Here is a 9,152-nt window from a genome sequence, read left to right as displayed (position 1 = left end):
ATTTAGAGCCTACCTGTCTTCCAGAGGTGGCCCAGTTTTTTTTTTCTTCCTTGAGCACAGCTTCCTGGCTTACCTGTTGGAAAGCGGTCCTCTCCAAGCATGGGTGCACTGGCGTGACTGTTTCCGAGACCACTTTCCACCTTGTATTCACCAGTGTCTACTGTATCAAGGATGCTCCTCCTACGCTGTTACTCTCCTCCTCACCACCACCAAGTTCCATGACGGAAGCCACTTAAAGGCGGAGGTTTATTTTGGCTCATGGTTCAGAGGACTCGGTCCATTATGATGTGGCTGGCATGGTGTGTGGTTGGTTCAGGATTCCAGTGCCTGGGGCACCAGCCTGGAAGCAGATGTCTTGGCAGACGTGGAACTGGCCTGAAACCCTCCATCTCTTAGGTCAGCCGGTGGCAGTGACACAGCCAGCATTCCGAAAGGTTCAGTAACCTCCCCAAAAACAGTGTCACCAGCTTGAGACCAAGCATGTGCCTGTGGGGACATTTCCCATTTAAACCTAACCCTCCACACCAGACCCTTATATTTTTGGGTGTGAATCCATGACCCCGTCAAGTCTGGCAGGATTAGGGCGGGGTGCCAGATGATGTAGGGGGGCCTTCTCAGCTTACTTTGCTGGTACCCACTACCCTACCACAAACCTTCAATGTATAATTTGCTGTTATGGTAGAAATACTTTTTGGTGACAGTTTTAGTGTCAGATTTTGTGTGGTATTTTTTTATTGACAAAACTGCTATGAATCACCATACATGAACATAATAAAAATGTGAGAAATATCTGCGTTGTGGTGAGGGCTTTATCAATAGGACAGGGCATTGATCTCTGTCTCTCTTTGGGGTTCAGGGTGGAACTTGCATCTGTCAAAATGTGATACCCAGGGTGCTGCTCCCTGCTGTGGTTCTCTGGACACCGAATCCTCTAAGAGGCTTGAATATAGGGATCCGACACTTTGGGGACAAAGGGACTGAGGTTATAGGGAGGAGAGCAAGCTTATCCGTCCTTCCTTCCTGTCTCCCTGATCAGCCAGGCACCTGGGTCTGCCAGCTGGTGCCTTGGGTGTGTCCTAAGTACAGACCTGGGCCAGCTCTTGGGCGTCTCCCACATCTTGTGGAGGGGACAGCCTCACGGGCAGAGGCCAGTCGGTGTGTGTTGGCACAGGCTAGTGTGAATCAGACAGGACCTGCTCATTCAGTTATTTCTTCCCTTGATGAAATGCCTACTGTGTGCCCGGCTGGTTGTGTTTCAGGGCTCTCAATACTCTGCTGCGCTTTCAAAGCCATTGCGGTCAAGCTGGGGGCAGGGGGGCGGAGGAGAGTAAACACACAACCACACAAACAGGTGTGTGCTCCCTAGAATGGAGAGTCCCAGGTACCCCCACAGGGTGTTCAAGGAATGGATGCCAGGGACACAGGGAGCCCCGATGGGGGTGGGGCTTCCCGCAGGAGTGACATCTGAGCAGGGGAGCCAGGCTCAGGGACTTGCCAGCTTCAGGAACCCGAGCAGGGCTGGCAGGCAGAGCAGCCTGGGAGGAAGCCCAGTGCCTTCGAAGAGCTGAAAACGGCCCAGCGGCCAAGTGGACAGAGAGGAATCGGTGATGGGGGAAGAATATGGAGTACGGTAGTGACAGGGATGTCTTCCGGATAGGGACCTGGTGAGGGCTGGGGGTTGGGGGCTGTGAGTAGTGTCAGTCAGTGTGACCTGCAGCTCAGACCTCACCCACCCAGCCTTCCCATCCAATCTGGACCCAGCTCTTGGCACCCATGCCCTTTGGCTAGGACTGGTGTTGCCGGCTTAGACTCCTGCACCCCTAGGACACATGTATCTGCTGTCTGCCCTCAAAGGCAACCTTCTGGCTGGAAGAAGGAAGGGTATGCCCATGCTCTTAGCAGCCAGGAGCTCTGAAGGCCCTTTCCCTCCCCGTCCTGTTCAGCACAGAGAGCCTTCGCTGGGTCTGCCTACTTGCCTACAGCTCTTGTATCAACCTGTGGAGGCCAAACAGCACCAGACTCCTCCAGGCAGCCTTCTCAGATTGCCCCTGGAAGAACTGGCTCTCCTCACAGCCCAGAAGCTCCAGGCTCCTGGCTGTTAATGAGTCCTCCAGGGGAAGGAATTTGGACAGAGTTGTCTCAGAACTGGTTGCCTTCAGAGGAAGACTGGGTAGTGGGGAGGCATGCCCAGCCTGCCTCGAGGCATCCAATCACCTCCTGCTACTGGAGCTGTCCAGTCATGCTTCCGCCTTAGCTGGGGACACAGGGCTCACCTGCCTGTTTATTTATTTATTTATTTAATTTTTATTTTTCGAGACAGGGTTTCTCTGTATTGTTTTGGAGGCTGTCCTGGAACTCACTCTGTGGGCTGGCCTCGAACTCACAGAGATCCGCCTGCCTCTCCCTCCCGAGTGCTGAGATTAAAGGCGTGAGCCACCAACGCCCGGCTTTGCCCTGGAAGTCTGAATAAGGAGCAGGAGACAAAGATGACGACAGAGCCTGGGATCCCCCTGAGTACCGAGCCAGCCCACAGCGGGAGCCCCAGGCTTCTAAACCCCCCACTAAAGCCCAGCTGAATCTGGAGAAATCCTCACGTGCATCTATATAGCACCCCCACACCAGGTTCTTTCCCCTTAGCGGCTATTATTGTAGTTGGGATAGGAAGTGTCTCCGCAAAAGGCTCAGGCGCTCATGGCGCTGCTGAGGGGTGGTTGCCTCATGAGGGCTTGGACTTCGTCATGGATTGATCTGTGGAATTAATTACCTAATGGGCTGTTAGGAGGTAGGGCCTCGTTGGAAGGGAGTAGGCCACTGGGTGTGTGTGTGTGTGTCTGTGAAGAGCACACACGCGCGCGCACACACACACACACACACACACACACTTTAACTTTTATTGATTCTTTGTGGATTTCACATCATGCATCCCGACTCCCCCCCTTATCTCCCTGTTCCCTCTCATCTGGCCTCTGCCCTTGCAAACTCCCGCCTCAAAAAAAAAACCCCAAATTTAAAAGAAAAACTAAAAACCAAATAAAGCAAAGAAACAAAACAAGCAAAACAAACAGACAAACAAAAAGAAGAATCTTCCTGTGGAAGCTGCATCGAGTCACACAGTATGCCCTTTAGTCCATTTACTTTCAAGAGTTCACTGCCAGGAGTCGTTTTGGTCTGGTTCGAAGTCTCCGCCCTCTGTGATGCCACCGATAATGGGCTCTTCCTGGATATCCTGTTGTTGTCCTGTGCCGTGGAGACCCTGCAGTTTTGGGTCTGTAGGTTTGTCCCCTTCACGTGCTCCAGCAGTTCATAGATTTGGTGGGTGTTGGGGGTGGGCTACCTCACAGGCCTGCTTCTGGGCCCCGGGGGGCAGCTGGGTTGGTCAGCCCGCCAGCTCGCCCCAGGTGAGCTCTATCCAGCACTGCCCAGGCTAGCTTGCCCAATGCGGCCCGCCTGCAGCGAGGAGAGGGACCAGTTCTGTTCCCAAGCCCTCACATCCAAGTCATCCACACTGACACCATCAAGGCCGAGTCTACTGTTTCACCTAGGTGAGGTGCAGGGCCCTCTCTCCCTATTGCTGCCGGGGGCCTGGCGGGTCAGGGGTCATCTCTCCTGCTCTCATGGCCTAGGGCTGGCTCACCTGCACCCTGGATGATGGGGTCAGCTCTGATGTACTGTCCAGGCTTAGTGCAGGGCCTGCTGCTCTCCTATGCAGGGGGGGAAGGGCTGGTTCTCTCATTCCTGTGACTCCGGGGCCAAGTCTCTCACCTGCTGCAGGGAGCAAGGGGCAGGAGGGCAGATGAGGACTTGCAGGGTCATCTCTGCTGCTCTCACGCCCTCGGGGCTGGCTTACCTGCATCCCTGATGGTAGGATCAGCTCTAGTGTGCTGCCCAGATGGGCTGCAGAGCCCACTCTCTTGCAGGGCTGGCTCTCCCACTCTTGTGACCCCCCTGGGGCCAGCTCTCAAAGAGCATATGTTGTTCCTGGTCCCTTTCTGTCTTTCTTTCTGCTTAATGACAGCTTTCCCCCACCACACCCTCTCTGTCAAGATTGATGGTCAGTTCTGTACCTAGGCTCACAGCAACACAGCCAACCTCTGAAAGCCAGAGCCCCCCAAAGTTCTTGAAGTTGCTTTGTTAAGGAAATCTATCACAGTGACAAAAAGTGACCGCCACATTGGTTTGCTTGCTGGAGGCGTCTTCCCTCCAATCAGAATGCTGAATTCCTAGAAGCAGGGATGGGACAATCTTCATCGGGGGGAGAGGGGACTTAGACAACCTTGCATTTGCACTGTAAAAGGGATGGTGGTTAAGAGGTGGGTGACCCTTGTCCCTTCAGCCTGCCTGGCCAGGGCTCACTACAGTCCCACCTGTCTGGCTCAGCCAGAACTGCCTCTGACATCTGCAGTCACCCAGTCCCTAAGCAGCGCTCAGCAGAGGGCAATGCACTTTTGGTCATGCAAACCAGCCACATGTATGCCCGTCCACTTCACCTATAAGGGTAAGGCCACTCTGCTGTGGGTAACTGGCTTGTCCCCAGGCTCTCCCCCTCCCCCATTCCCTTCTGTCAGTGTCCTGTGACCCTTGGCGCTGACTTGGAGACAAGGTTTCCCTTTAGGGACAATTATCGTGGTATTTAGGGGCTATAGGCAGCAGTTCCCCTGACCCAACGGGGCGCCTGTCCCTGTGGCACCTGCCCAGAGTGGCTACTGTGCCTCCAGCAGCCCTTCTGACGTCAATGGAGGGGACGCCGCCTCCTCTGCCACACGTTGCTCACAAACTGTAGGCAAAAGGCAGGCATCCAATTGCCTCGGGTGAGGATGAGAAAGAATTTGGTTTCTAAATTAGAGCTCAGCATGGTGGCCAGAGTGGGGAAAGGGGAGCCTGTCAACTGACGGTTAGCTACTTCTGCAAATGGGGGAGATGGCCCTGCCCCCTGGAACATTCAGGGGGCTCCCCTCGGCTCAGGCTTCTGTGCCAAGAGCCCTGAGAACAAGCCATCTGAAAATCCGGATTGTGTGTTGGCCTGTCAATCCCCAGAAGCACACAGCCTTTCATTAAAACCCGCCTGACATTTCTGTTATGCTCAGAAATCCCGACCCGATGCCAAGCGCCTGCTATTTGCCATCCCATCCGCCTGGGAAGCTGAGGGCCCGCCAAGCCCGCTGTGCCCAAACGCTCCCCAGGAGGCAGGATGGCAGGCTGTCCCCCAAAGGTGGGGGATGCAGGGGCTATGACCTGGGTACCCTGGGCTGTGGCTTCAAGCTCTTTCAGGGGAAGCAGTGGCTCCTCTGCTCATACTTGTGAGGACAGGAAAGCAACCGCAGAGCTGATGGGCCCCGTTGTACTCAGCAAGCCTGCGCAGAGCTCACTCTGTCCGGCACGGTGTGGGTGTCAGGACCCCAACACCTGATTTCTGTTCCACAGGGCCACGCGTGGGGAGGGGGAGCGGAATGTTGCTACAGGAAGCAGATGGTGAAGGTGGCCCCCAGGCTGAGGGAGGAGGCAAGTGGCTCTGTTGGATCAGGAGCTTTGCGGATATTGGGCATTGACCCGGGCTGTCTCGGAGGGGGGACCTGTCATTTGGTCAGCGTGCCAGGAGTAAATGTGCCTGAAAGGTCACAGAGATCACAGTCTGTGTGATATGGAAATGAGTCTTCCCCGGGAAGACTCACGTCAGGCCTTGGGCAGAGGGACGTTGTGAGGTGGTCAGGCCATGTCTCAGTTCCGCAGCAGCATACTGTGCTGTCTGGCACAGGCCACCTGGAGCCCAGGTGTGGCCACATGGCTGCTGTGAAGACTTGAGATACCCAGAGACCTGGAGCTTGGCATTAGATGACACAGGCAATATTGCCAGTGGTGACCCTGGGCAATAATTTAGTTAGCGTTTCCATAGCTGCAATGAAACACCATGACCAAAAAGCAAGTTGAGGAGGGAAGGGTTTATTTGGCTTATGATTCCATATCACTAAGTTAGGATAGGAACTCAAACAGGGCAGGAACCTGGAGGCAGGAGTCATCGAGGGAGCAGTTTATTGCCTTGGTCCTCATGGCTTGCACAGCCAGCTTTCTTATAGCACCCAGGACCACCGGTCCAGGACGGCACCACCCGCCATGGACCGGGCCCTCCACTATCAATACCTAATTAAGAAAACTCCCAACAGCTGGAACTTCTGGAGACATTTCCTTAATTGGGATCCCCTCTCTCAGATGACTTTAGCTTAGGTCAAGTTGACATGAAGCTACCCAGCACAATTGACCCCTTGTCAGCTACCACTGTTAAGCTACAACCTTTCCGTTCTCATCCATCCCCAAGATCTCACATTAAAAATATAAATAAGTTTAAAAATCACACAGTCTTTGCTGGGCGTTGGTGGTACAGGCCTTGAATCCCAGCACTTGGGAGGCAGAGGCAGGTGGATCTCTGTGAGTTCGAGGCCAGCCTGGTCTACAAAGTGAGTTGCAGGACAGCCTTCAAAACAATACAGAGAAACCCTGTCTTGAAAAAACAAACAAACAAAAAAATCACAGAGTCTTTGCAAATTCAAACACATTAAAAGTACGATTCCTCTAAAATAGCCAATCTCTCTCTCTCTCTCTCTCTCTCTCTCTCTCTCTCTCTCTCTCTCTCTCTCTCTCTCTCTCTCTCTCTCTCTCTCTTCTCCCTCCTCTCTCTTTCCAAGACACTGTGTAGCTCTGGCTGGCCTGGAACTCACAAACATCCACCTGCCTCTGCCTCTCGAGCGCTTTAATCCCAAAGGTATAAAGGCATGCGCCATCACAGCCCTGTTTAAAAGAGCCAATCTCACAAAACCCAAAGTCTTTTGAAATTCAGCCTCTCAACTGTGATACACTAACTGAATAGTTTCTTACTCCAGGAGGGTAGAATCGGGTTACAGTCACGAATCAAACCAGATCCCAAAATTCCAAAAGTGTAAGTAACTCAATGTCCAATATCTATCCTCAGTCACAATCTGGGCTCCTCCGGGGTGCTGGGGTCACCTCTCCAGCTCCATCCTCTGGAGCTCACACCGCTTGTCTTCTAGGCCCTGGCTAGGTCTACTCCACTGTGGCTGTATTTGGTGCTCGTTCCATGGTGCTGGTGTTTCTAAAATGCCGGGGCCTCCTGCGGCAACTGGGCTGCACTTTCATCAACAGCCTCTCACAAGGCTCTCTCTTCATGGTGCCAGCCCTCAGCTTTTCTGTGTGACCCCTTCAGTGCTCTGCCTTCAACCTGCCACCGAGACTGTCCCTTCACCAATAGGCTCTCCTGGCCCCTCGCGGTGCCAAGCCTCGGCTGCTCTCCATGGCTCCTTCATGCCTTCAAAACCAGTACCGCCATGGTGACTCTCGAAACTACCAAGTTCAGCCGTCATCAGAGTTGGGTACAGCCTTGGCCGTCTCCTGGAACGCAGCATTTATGTGCTGACTCTCAGGAAACACCTCCCCGAAGATGTCACCTCAGTGATGCTGGCCTCTTCTCAGTCACCACTGATTCCTCAGGTCCAGCCGACCAGCGTCGAGAGTCGCAGCAGAGCAGAGGTTTCGCTTTAGAAGTTCTGGTATCTTGATAATCACAGCTGATTCTTCAGCCCCGGCTAACCGGAACCGTGGGACCTTAGTTTGAAATAACGAACGGCCCTGATAGAGACCTTAAACTTCCCTTTGAAGCTTCACAAGCCAGGCTCCTGTCCTCTTTGTTGCCCTCAACACTCTGATTGTCTAAGTTCCTACAGAACAGCTCATCACACACTGAACACTCAATGACTTTTCTAGTCCTTCCGCAATCCTCTCCAGAACAGCATGGCCAGGTCTGTCACTGTAGTACCCCTCAATCCTGGTACCGATTTGTCTTAGGTTTCTGTTTGATGCAATGAGACTCCATGACCAAAACAAGTCGAAGAGGTAGGGTTTATTTGTCTCACCCTTCCACATCACTGAAGGAAGTCAGGACAGGAACTCGCACAGGGCAGGATCCCAGAGGCAGGGGCTGATGCAGACGCCACGGAGGGGAGCTGCTTATTGACTTGTTCCTCCTGCCTAGCTCAGACCACTTCCCTCAAGACTGCCGGCCCAGGGATGGAACCACCCACAATGGGCTGGGCCCTCCTCCATCAATCACTGAGAAAATGCCCACTGGCTTGCCTACAGCCAGATTTTTATGGAGGCATTTTCTCATTTGAGGCTCCTTCCTCGAAGATGACTTTAGCCTGTGTCAAGTTGACATAAAAGTATCCAGCGCCGGCAAAATCAACAGTTAGAGGCACTGCTTGGTCCACTCACTCTGCAGAGCCACAGGTAGTGCTGGGTCTGGCTTGCATGATCTACCATTGCTGCTATGGTTTACCATAGCTTAGTCTCAGGTCTGAGCACTCAACCCTAAACCGGACTTTGGGAGAAATGTACCCCCAGGTGACCTCCCTACCTCTTCCTGGTGTGTCCATGAGATTAGGAGCTGAGTGGAGGGATTTGCACTTGATCTAGGTCACCCAACCTAGGGTCCAGGGCTTGGGTTAGGGAATGAGGTGATGAGATCTTGTCACCAGGAACCTAGCAATCTGCCAGCAACTTGGCTCCTGAAAGTAGAATTTCCAAGCTGAACTCTGAGGTTTCCTGAGTAACTTCCTGCTAGTTCAGGCATCGTGGAGAGGTGGGCTCTGGTACTCACATCACGGTGGGGGAGGAGACAAGACAGTGCCAGACAGGATGCAGGGCTGTGGGGAAGACTGTCCCAGGCAGCTTCTAGGATGATAATGCACACAGAGTGGGGGATGGCGGGGAGTGGGCCATGGATGTGTTTTGGAGGTGGTGAGGAGGACCAAGCCAGGTCAGCAGAGAGTCTGATCCTGTATGACAGCAGGCAGAGGATAAACCAGACAGGCGGGGCCTGACCAGCAAGGTCTGGAATGACAGCAAAGCAATTGACTTCATTCTGTGGGTCACAAAGCAGTGGGCAGAAACAAACCAAGCTTGGAACTCACATTACCTGTTTATCTGTGCACCCGTCTATCTGTCTGTCCATTTATCTACACATTCAATCTAATGTCTGGTCTCCCCTTTTCTACCCACTCACCTATCCATCTATATACCCATCCATCCATCCATCCATCCATCCACCCATCCATCCATCCATCCATCCATCCATCCACCCACCCACC

This window comes from Mesocricetus auratus, unplaced genomic scaffold, assembly GCF_017639785.1.
Source record: "Mesocricetus auratus isolate SY011 unplaced genomic scaffold, BCM_Maur_2.0 Super-Scaffold_100046, whole genome shotgun sequence".
NCBI classification, from domain to species: domain Eukaryota; kingdom Metazoa; phylum Chordata; class Mammalia; order Rodentia; family Cricetidae; genus Mesocricetus; species Mesocricetus auratus.
This window is presented reverse-complemented; position numbering follows the sequence as displayed.